This window comes from Callithrix jacchus, chromosome 1 (assembly GCF_049354715.1).
Source record: "Callithrix jacchus isolate 240 chromosome 1, calJac240_pri, whole genome shotgun sequence".
In the NCBI taxonomy this organism is placed as follows: domain Eukaryota; kingdom Metazoa; phylum Chordata; class Mammalia; order Primates; family Cebidae; genus Callithrix; species Callithrix jacchus.
Genome location: NC_133502.1, coordinates 161,382,138 through 161,394,011, shown reverse-complemented (window position 1 = coordinate 161,394,011; position 11,874 = coordinate 161,382,138).

Sequence of the window (11,874 nt, the reverse complement as noted above, 5' to 3'; positions counted from 1 at the left end):
GCAGAGTGGCATAGTTGCCTAACAGCCAAGCTCCTCTAACAAAGCAAGGTTCCTTCTTTATATAGGCTTATCCTTTCGAGGTAGCTTAACATATGAAAACAGTCTCAGGAATTAAATATGAAAAGGGTCTTGGTTTACAGTCTCAGGAATTACATATGAAAAGGGTCTTGGTTTACAGTCTCAGGAATTACATATGAAAAGGGTTTCGGTTTACAGTCTCAGGAATGAAATGAGGAAGTTTACAGTCTTAGGGAAAAAGGGGAAGTTGGTCTGAGATGCCTGGGTCTCCCTCTTCATCACCATGTTGTCCAGGCGGGTCTTGAACTCCTGGGCTCAAGCAATTCTCCTGTCTCGGACTCCCAAAGTGCTGGGATGACAGATGTGAACCACCACACCTGGCCTTTTCTTCTTTATTTGAAGTGCCACACTCTCAGACCCTCAGGTTCATTCACACATCATTTCAGCACTTACCCATATTCTCAGCTGATACATCTCCTCATATAAACTGAGGGTTAGCACTCACTCCGACTCCCAGGCCTGGAATCATAAATCCACCACACACACATACACACATTCCCATGCAGTCACACGCACACTCATTCTCATATACTGTAACATCTGCACACACACTCTGCGCACACATTCATAACTGCATACATACACAGGTGACTCTTCACCCATAATGCTTTGCTGACCCCTCTTCAACAATCACTTATGATATCTCTAAAGTGGCCATTTAGGCATGTTTGGGAGAGATGCCTGAACCCCAAAAAGCCTCCCTGACCTGTCAACTTCCAGGTGGTTGGTTCTCTGTCCTGCAAAACGTGGACACCAAACAGTGCAAGGTGTTTGTTGAGTGAACGAAGTAGCTACTGTTTATCATCCTCTTCTTCAGATTTGCTTCTGAGTCACCGTGGTAGTAGTGTGACATCTATGTGTCAACAACTGACTGCCAAATTTACACATCTTTGTTTGGGTAAATTAGTATTCCCTAATACCAATTGCATAAATAAGAAGAGCTTATATATGGGGAGTCTCAACCAAAAGGAAAAAGATAGAAATGGCACTAATTATCCAGGCCTTCTACACCAATCCCTAATTGGTGGCTATTCCAGGATGGGCAGAGTTGAGATCCGGGAATGTTGCCTCTTGGAATGGAGGTTGCTCAAAACAGACATGGTACAAATGAGTTCCTCCCGGGCCACTGATTAGCTACTGGAGTCCCATCCTCCCCATCCAGAGAGAACAGAAGGGATAGGGCTGTCTCAAAGGTATTGTCCTGGTGGGTGCCCATAATACTAACCACCAGCCTCAGACTGTAGCTAAGATTCATTCAAGTGCCTCCCTGACCCCTCCCCTGGGAACAGCAGAAAAACACCTTTTGTTATCAGAGCAGAACCAGCTTTTCCCTACCTATCTCCCCCAGGGCAATGTGTCAGAGCCAGGTGGTTTGCGTTTTCTAGGCATTCTTCCTCTTCAGACTCAGCCACAGGGGGTGGGAAGTCTACCTACAGTGGCCTCAGCTATAGGCTGAACTATGTATTAACTTGCCATTTTTTTTTCTTTTCAGGTTAAAAATGGTCAAATGTCAGCCATTTCATTTGGTCAAATGAATACTTTATCCTACTCCAAGTATAAGTAAGAATGTTTTTCCAGTTGGGTCCTTCCTCCAGCACCAAATGATCGTTTGATTTATGATACATCCAGAGCCAAAATATACATAGTAGATCAACAAGTGGATATCAACAAGATGCCCCTGTTAGACCTGTTTTAGGGATGAAAATCCATTTATTTCTCCAAGAAGAGGAAAACCTGCTGTAGAGGAAATTTACCATACACAAGCTGAAACCTGCTTTGCCAAATCTTTCCCTAAGATTAGGAAATGGCATACAGTCTGGATCAGGTAGAGATTTTGGGGGATACGTTTAGAACTCTGGATGCAGCAAGGCGCCTACACAGGGACAGAGAGAGGGGGTCCATTCCTATCCTCTTTTCGTGAGACTGAAAAGAAGTACGGGGCCAAGCTTCTGGATAAGCACTCACTGTTTAAAACATTGTGTTTATAGATCCTTGTTCACTGCAGCATTATTTACAATAGCCAAAAGGTGAAAGCAACCCAAATGTCCATCTATGGGTGAATGTATAAACAAAATATGATGCATACTTACAATGAAAGGTTATTCAGCCTTACAAAGGAAGAAAATTCTGATACACACCACAGTATGGATGAACTTTAAGGACATTATGTTGAATGAAATAAGTCAGTCACAGAAGGACAAATACTATGTGATTCCCCTTAAGGAGTATTGAGAGACATCAAAATCATAGAGATAGAAAGTAGAATGGTGGTCATCAGGGGGCAGGGGAGAAGGGACTAGGGAGCTGTTTAATGTGTATAGAGTTTCAGGTTTACAAGATGAAAAGCATCTTGGATATGGGTTACACAACATATAATTAACGAATGTAATTAACATTACTGAACTGCACACTTAAAAATGGTTAAGACAGCAAATTTGGCCAGGCATGGTGGCTCATACCTGTAATCCCTGCACTTTGGGAGGCCGAGGAGGGTGATTCATGAGGTTAGGAGATCAACACTCTCCTCGCTAACACAGTGAAACCTGTCTCTACTAAAAATACAAAAAAATTAGCTGGAAGTGGTGGCATGTGCCTGTAGTCCCAGGTACTTGGGAGGCTGAGGCAGGAGAATCGCTTGAACCCGGGAGGCAGAGATTGCAGTGAGCCGAAATGGCGCCACTGCACTCCAGCCTGGTGACAAAGCGAGACTCCATCTCAAAAAAGAAAAAAAATATAGCAAATTTTATGGTGTGTGTGGTTCTTTTTTGTTTGTTTGGTTTTTGAGATGGAGTCTCTCTCTGTTGCTCAGGCTGGAGCGCAGTGGTGCAATCTTGTCTCACTGTAGCCTCTGCCTCCCAGGTTCAAGCAATTCTCCTGCCTCAGCCTCCCAAGTAGCTGGGATTACCAGCACCCATTACCACACCCAGTTAATTTCTGTATTTTTAGCAGAGACGGGGTTTCACTATGTTATTACGAGTCAAATGGTAGTTAGATGTTCAAGCTTTGTATGCTCCATGAAAAAAACAAAACAAAACAAAAAACAACAAAAAACCCGCAACATTTGATGGAGACTACAGACCTGCTTTCTGTACCGGGCTTTGAGGCAGTGATTGGATGGAATGGTGTGCTTCCAACGCCTGTCCTGTCCCCTCTGTGTTTAATTTACTCTCAGTTGGCCATTGTCCTTTCCATGATCTTATTTTCCAGGCATTGTTCTAGGACTCAACGTCTCTTACATTCTTACATGAGTAATAAGAATTGAGAGAGTGAGGCCGAGGCGGGTGGATCACTAGGTCAAGAAATCGAGACCATCTTGGTCAACATGGTGAAACCCCGTCTCTACTAAAAATGCAAAAATTTAGCTGGGTATCCTGGTGCGTGCCTGTAATCCCAGCTACTCAGGAGGCCGAGGCAGGAGAATTGCCTGAACCCAGGAGGCGGAGGTTGCGGTGAGCCGAGATCACACCATTGCACTCCAGCCTGGGTAGCAAGAGCGAAACTCTGTCTCAAAAAAAAAAAAAGAATCAAGAGAGCAGAAGCTATTTTTCCTCTGTCCTAGAACTTTGGGGAAAGAGAGATGTTTAAAGGGAGATACTACATGTATTCTTTGTCATCATCGATCCAATTTCTACAGACCCTTCTTAAGGAAACTGATATTAATGTTGTACTTAATTCTTCAGGCAGTGTGGGCCAAAAATAAAGCCAAATATACATTTAGTCTAAAAGTACAAGTAATATTATTTCTATCAGTGAATTCCTATAATCCTGTGAATAAAATCTTATACTTTGGCATTTATAAGAGACTCATTGATTCACCATTAATCACTATATATATGTTCTCACTGGGCTGAAAAAATTGAAATTTAACCTGATGTGTTTTCTGTGCTTTGAAATCTTATTTTTTTCATTGTTCTATTGACTTTTCCCCACCCCGCTGCACACATAGAAGCAAGAATATCAATAGTGGCAGTTCTTATCATTCAGAAAATGGGTTAAAAGCCATTCTAGTTCTTGGGGTCTCAGTAGCAGAAAAAAAGTAGAAGAGGAAATGTATGTGATAGACGTATAGTTACTACCATTCTCTCTGGTCAAACCTTGGAGAGGAGCAATGGAGTCCCAGATGTATCCAGGAATGGGATCTTGCTTACAGTTTTCACAGCATTGCCTAGGATACAACAGATAATTCCTAGTTCCTATTATGGGCTATGAGTGAGATAGAATGGGATCTGTATGTCAATCTGGTGGGTGCTAGACTATTATGTTCAATGATGCCATTTTCTTTGACATGTAGTCTCCAGTGTTGCTACAGATGGAGAAGAGAGAAGGGAGGATTGCGCACAGAAAATATATATAGCCAAATACAAGCATGGCATCCATACTTTTCTTCACGTCGTATTGATGCAGACTCACTCATGGGGCCCCAACTAACTGAAAGGGATGCAGAATTTTGTAGTGTCCAAGGGGAAAATGAATTGGGCTTGGGGTACATGTAGCATAGGCTCTGCTACAGAGTGGCCTTTAAGTCACCAAAATTCATATTTCTCTTTCCCCCTCACATAGATCACATTCGCTGTATCTCCAAAGAAGAAGATGTGAGGAGCCAGCCAAAGTATTATCTAGTGATGCATCCATATCAATGTTCTGGAATGTGGGGTCATGTGTCCTCTTCCCCATAGTGGCTGGATGTGGCTCTGTGTATGCTGTGGAGACAGGGTAATGATGATAAAGACCCCCACTCAGAAAGGGACGAATAGAAAACACACAGCAATTTTTATTGCCTACTGAATGAGCATTATAAAGGGTGAATATTTTTCTTGATGAGCAATAGAAAAAGAACTAGGTTCTCATGAAAAAATGGCAAAATGTTTTTTTTCTCTTTCTTTTTTTTCTTTTTTTTTTTTGAGACGGAGTTTTGCTCTTGTTTACCGAGGCTGGAGTTTAATGGCGCAATCTCAGCTCACCACAACCTCCGCCTCCTGGGTTCAGGCAATTCTCCTGCCTCAGCCTCCTGAGTAGCTGGGATTACAGGCATGTGCCACTATGCCCAGCTAATTTTTTGTATTTTTAGTAGAGACAGGGTTTCACCATGTTGACCAGGATGGTCTCGATATCTTGACCTCGTGGTCCACCTGCCTAGGCCTCCCAAAGTGCTGGGATTACAGGCATGAGCCACCGCGCCTGGCCCCAGAATGGTTTTCATAAATTCCAACTACTCATACATTTTAAAAGTTGCCTCATCAATGGAAATGTATGTATGTCTGCATGCATATATTAACTGAAACCTAGAATTAATGATGACCTTAGCAGCAAAGGAACATAAATTATGTTCAGTAGTCAGATAGATTTAAATTTGTTTTTATGTGTTTATTTTGCAGATCGTATTTCTTTGAATTTATATTTTGGAGACCAAAAGGTACCGGTGTACATATATAATAGTTTTTTTTTTTTTTTTGAGGGAAAAAGAGAAAAAGAAGGGGAAAAAAGAAAAAGAGGGAAAAAGGAATATTACTTCATTCCTAAAATGGGTTTCAATAATGGCCGATCAATATTTTGAGTGTTTAAAGTGGTTAATGCATATTTTATGTGTTTAAAATGGAGACTTCTATTGTGTTTATTTGTTCTGGCTCTGAGTTCAAGTCCTGAATATCGTTATCAATTTGTTGCCTCGTTGAATAATGTTTTATTTTATAACATAAAATTCCAGGCTCAAGCTGAAGGCTTTGAGGCCAGTACATGGAGTGGCCTCAATGGACTCAAGTGATAGCAAGCTGAATTTGGTCCCCATTATATCTTTCTGCCCCTATTGTTACTTCCTGGACTATATTATGTTTTGCAGCAAAAGGGATTTTGCAGACTTAATTAAGGTTACTAATCAGTTGACAGAAAATGATCATCTCAGTGGACCTAATCTAATCACATGAGCCCTTAAAAATAGAAAGCTTGCTCTGGCTGGCAGAGAAAGAGTCCAAGTTTGAGACTCCACGAGTTATTGCTGCTTTGAAGATGAAGACAGCCATGTTAGAGAGAATACAGGAGGCCCAGAGGAGCAGGTGGCAGCTCCCAGCTGACAGCAAAGGAAAGGCTGCCTCAGACTTGTAGGTGCGAGGAATTTGCTTTTTCACAACATCCTGAATGAACTTCAAAGTCGATTTTCCCCCAGAATCTCCAGACAGGAGCCCAACAGCTGCAGCCTCGATTTCAACCTTGGAGATCATGTGCAGAGAGCCCAGTAGATTCCATCCAGACTTCTGCACCCACCTACAAAATTGTGAGAAAATAAATGGGTGTTCTTTTAAGAACAGAGTTTGTGGTGATATTGCAGTAGCCATGGAAAATTCATACAGTAATTAATAGTATTACTATACTTATTATTACTATTTTCATCTCCACAGAGGAGTTACACCAGAGAAGGTATAACTTCTCTGGTGTTGGTCCAGCTCAAGTCAACACCTTTCTGAGTACATTCTAATAGCATGCATGAGGTTCTGAGGGCCCAAGCCCACTTGTGAGCACAGCAGCCCCCCAAAGACTCACAAGGCCAATCACTGCCCACTGAGGTGGAGGTGGGGGATCCATCAGAAAGGGCTGAAAGAAGCTCTAGTAACCCAGAAGTGTCCTGCAGGACTTAATTTGTGAGATTACATCTCCAATTCTTGACTTTTGGAAGCCATGAAGGTAGAGCTTAGGTTCCAGAGGTGAAGCCTTTAGTGACCGCCACTAGACAGTTTGAGTGGGATGCCTATCAGGCCTCCTTCCCTACTCTTTTAGGATGGCTCCAAGACATGGGCAAGCCCTATCCGCAGATACACCTCCCATTGATCATTTGGTCCCCTAAGTGGTTCTTGAGCATCACATAAATGCTAAGCACTAGATGCTGGTGATACTAGATGCTCACTAGATAGCAGTGAGCAACATATATAAAATGCATGGCCTCTAAGAATCCATGGAGGGGATTATATCAAGGACATGGAGATGATAGGGAACACCTAAACCCTCTCGGACCGATTATTGACATCATGGACAATATTCTGCACATTCATAATAAAGTATGGCTGGAAGGAAGGCAAAAATATCACACACCCTTTGGCCAAGATGGCACCATTGTGTTCTACAGAGTCCTTTTTAGTGTGTGAGTTTATGTATGTGTGTGGTTTTGTGGGTGTATTTGGCAGGAGAGAGAATGCCACAATTAGTGACTATGAAAATATTCCCATATTTTCCATGAGCTGGGTCACTCTTTCTCCTCCTCTCTGGTTTTTTCCTTCCTAGACATTCAAACCCCAATATCTTCAGATTTGCTTGCAGACGCTGTGTAGCTGCCCTATGAACCATCTCATCATTGAAGATTATGCGATTTCCTTGCCTTTTCTCATCAAGTCAGGTGCCATGTTGAGTCCCTATAGGGAGGGGCTTCCCTTTTCCAAGATGATGAGTTCCAAGTTTGTCTTAAGATGGATGAATTCCAAACACACAGAAGATCCTTAAGGAGCACATAACTGGTTTGGCCTTGCTACCTCCACTGATGACCCACCTCAGCAGTAACCCCCAAAACTTGTCCCCTTGAAGCTCACCCATCTCTGTGGCCACTGGACAGTGGCTACTTTTTCTAGCTTTCAAAAAACACTATTTTCTGGAAAATAATCTTATTCTTGAATACTTTCAGAGTTTAACTGTTTTGTGGTGGATGAATGATTGGGCAAGGTGGCCCAGCCACAGACTGATTTGTATGTCCCTGGGTGGGAATCCAGCTAGCTTCCAGTGGCTGGAGAATGAGTTAAGTGTACTTGGAGATACATGGACACTTTCTGGGGGGAGTGGATGGGTTCTGTCTTCCCCAAGCCCAATAATAATAAGTTCTTTCCCTCTCAGCTTTGCTAAGACCTTACCCTTCCTCTTCATCTGACCTCTTCCTCTGCTCACTTGCTAATCCGTAAGTAGAGCCAATATTTCTAATTCCCTGATACTCCAGAATCTGTCATAAAGGGAGAGGCAAGGGGAGTTGGTAATCAACTGCATATTTTCATTAAGGCTAAGTTAAGAATTGGGAAGCATCTCCCCAGCCTCCATCAGGAAAGGGATGGGATCTTCGGGGAAAGAGGAAGCTCTTCTTCACCAATGTATTTAGGATCATGAGGATTGTTCCTTATCCCCTGAGCTCAGAGTCTTCATCCTCCCAAACTCCATTTGCATGGTGCGATGTGTGAAGTTTCTTATTCCTTACTCTGCCTGAGGGCTGAGTGGGACACTTGTGGCCCTGTGGTGCCTATGCAACCCCACAACTTACACTATATGTCTGCATACGGTTCAGTACGATGAAGGAGCAGAGAGCATAAGTCTAGATTGTGAAGTTTGTTCTTTAATAGACTTTTTCTCATCATTTAAGCCTCTAAACATTTGTCCAGTTGGGTTTTTGGGTTTATTAGAAAGGAGGTATTCATTGAACAAATGATAGAACCTAGGAGAGAGGGAGGTATGCGATGCCACTGTCAAAACCTCTCCCTAACCCAAGAAGTCAAGTCATCAGTAAGAGCTGGACTTGACTTCTTTTCTCTAATCCCAGTCTTAAGATACTCCTAACCTCCCCCAAACATGGTGAAGACAGAAGAAACCACTTTCCTTCAAGGAGAAACAGCTATGTATGGTAAGAATGACTACCACTGTTAATGAGAAACAGAGGAAACTCTTCAGAGGAACTGTAATATGAGCAGCAACACGTTTTCTCTATTGGAGTGAAAATATTTTTTGAGAAAAATGTTGCTTGGAGGAAGGGATGAAAGAGAACCTTCTGGTTGACTTGAGGAAACAAACTTTATAAACAGAGCCTGAGGAGGGATGGGGATGGCCTAATGTCCCTTGGATCCTTGGTCCAGGCTACCAGGGCCTGCCCAGAGATACAGGCTGCTCAGAGTAAGGTGGAAGTGGATTGCCCCAAATTGCTCCTCATGAAACCATACCACATTCTTTGGTTTTCTGAGCTATCTGTGACCTGCCTACTATTGAGATCATGCAGATTCTCATAATCTACTTGAAGGCTACAGGATGCAGATTTCAGCCCTTTCCTTCTTCAGGAAATAGGGAATCTTTCCATCACAGGAATATCAAGAAAAGGTGAAACTTGACTAAAGTCAGGACCTCAAAATTTGTGCCTGCCAAACAACCAATGCTTTTTTTTTTTTTTTTTTTGAGACAAGAGTCTTGCTCTGTTGCCCAGGCTAGAGTGCTGTGATGCAGTCTCAGCTCACTGCAACCTCCATTTCCTGGGTTCAAGCAATTCTCCTGCCTCAGCCTCCTGAGTAGCTGGGATTATAGGTGCCTACCACTATGCCCGGCTAATTTTTTGTATTTTTAGTAGAGACAGGGTTTCACCATGTTGGCCAGGCTGGTCTCAAACTCCTGAACTCGTGATCCACCCACCTTGGCCTCCCAAAGCACTGGGATTATAGGCATGAGCCACCGATCCCAGCCCCAGTGCTTCCTTTATTACATCTCACAACATCATCTAGTAGTGAAGACCAATCGCCCTGCACCATCATTGTTGAATTCACATAAAGAAGCAGAACAAAGATTAGGACAAGTATTCCAGGTTCTGACTTCCTTTCTTTGAGCCTCTCCTTGAAGGGCTCTGTTCTCTGAGCACCGAGTCTAGGAATTCAGACCCTCAGCCACTGTGGACCTGAGATTTCATGGAAAGGAAAAATTAAGTCTTGAGTTGAATAGCAAAACCTGACCTTTCCAAGCTCTAACTCTAATGTCTTCTTGTCACTGAGTTGCTGCTGAGAGACAAAAACATGAGAGTTTGGGACCCATTTCTCATTCTCATGTTAATCAAGCGGCAGACATTCATTATTAATGAAATGTATCACGTTAATTTAATTGATATAGGTCTTGTTCCTAGGATATTCACTCAAAAAATACTTTGTTTTGACCAGGTGTGGTGGCTTATGCCTGTAATCCCAGCACTTTGGGAGGCAAAGGTGGGTGGACCATGAGGTCAGGAGATGGAGACCATCCTGGCCAACATGGGGAAATCTTGTCTCTACTTAAATACAAAAAATAGCTGGGTGTGGTGGCACACACCTGTAATCCCAGCTACTCGGGAGGCTGAGGCAGTAGAATCACTTGCCCCCAGGAAGCAGAGGTTGTAGTGAGCCAAGCTCTTGTCACTGCACTCCAGCCTGGTGACAGAGTGAGACTCCATCTCAAAAAAACAAAAAACAAAACAAAAACCACTTTATTTTATAAAGCAGTTTTAGGCATACAGAAAAACTGAGCAGAAAGCACAGAGAATTCCAATATACTCCCCTCCCCTCACCACATAGCCCTTGTACTGTCAACATTCCTCACCAGGTACATTTGTAGCAGTCAGGGAATCTGAATTGACACATCATTATCACCTAGAGTCCATAGTTTACATCAGGGTTGATGCTTTGTGTTGTAAATTTCGTGGGTTCCGACAAATATAAAATCATGTGTATCCACCATTATAATATCATACAGAATAGGTTCGCTGCCCTAAAATTGCTGTGTGCTCTGCCTATTCATCACTTCCTCTCCTTAACCCATGCCAACCACTGATCATTTTGGTTGTTTTGTTAGAGACAGGGTCTCACTCTGTTGCCCTGGCTTGAGTACAGTGGCATAAAAATAGCTCACTGTAGCCTCAAACTCCTGGGATCAAGTGATCTTCCCACCTCAGCCTTCCAAGTAGCTAGGACCACAGGTGCACACCACCATGTCTGCTAATTTTAAAAATCTTTTTTTGTAGAGATGGGAGTCTCACTATGCTGGCTAAACCAATATTGAACTCCTGGCCTCAAACAATCCTCCCAACCCAGTCTCTCCAAGTGGTGGGATTACAAGTGTGAGTCACCATGCATGACCAAAACCACTGATCCTTTACTGTCTCCATAGTTCCGTCTTCTCCAGAGTGCCGTATAGTATGCAGCCATTTCAGGTTGGCTTCTTTTTCACTTGGTAATATGTATTTAAAGTTATTTCATGTACTATTTGTTTTATTTTAATTGACAAATAAGAATTATATGTATTTATGAGGCACAAAGTGATATTTTGATGTGTGTATACATTGTGGAATAATCAAATCAGAGTAATTAGAATATCTATCACTTTAAATATTTATCATTTCTTTGTGGTGAGAACATTTAAAATCCTCCCCACTTTTTTTTTTTCTTCAGATGGAGTCTCACTCTGTCATCCAGGCTAGAGTGCAGTGGCATGATCTCTGCTCACTGCAACCTCCACCTCCCAGGTTCAAGTCATTCTCCTGCCTCAGCCTCCTGAGTAGCTGGAACTACAGGCACCTGCCACCGCATCCCGCTAATTTTTTTTTTTTTTTTTTTTTTGTATTTTTAGTAGAGGCAGCATTTCACCATATTGGCCAGACTGGTCTCAAACTCCTGACCTTGTGATCTGCCCAGCTTGGCCTCCCAAAGTGCTGGGATTACAGGTATGAGACACTGCGCCCAGCCCCTCCCTCCTTTTCTTAAGAGATAGGATATCAAATCCCTGGCCTCAAGCAGTCTCTTGCCTCAGCTTCTCAAGTAGCTGGGATTATAGGCAGGAGCCACCATTCCCAGCTTTAAAAATCCCATCTTTTAGCTAGTTTGAAAGATAGAATACATTATTACAAACTGCAGTTACCTGGCTGTACAAAAGAACACCAGAACTTATGCCTCCTAACTGCAACTTTGTACCCACTGACCAACATCTCCCCTTTCTCCATGCAACCACCACCCACCAGCTTTTAGTATCTGCCTTTCTACTTTCTACTTCTATGAG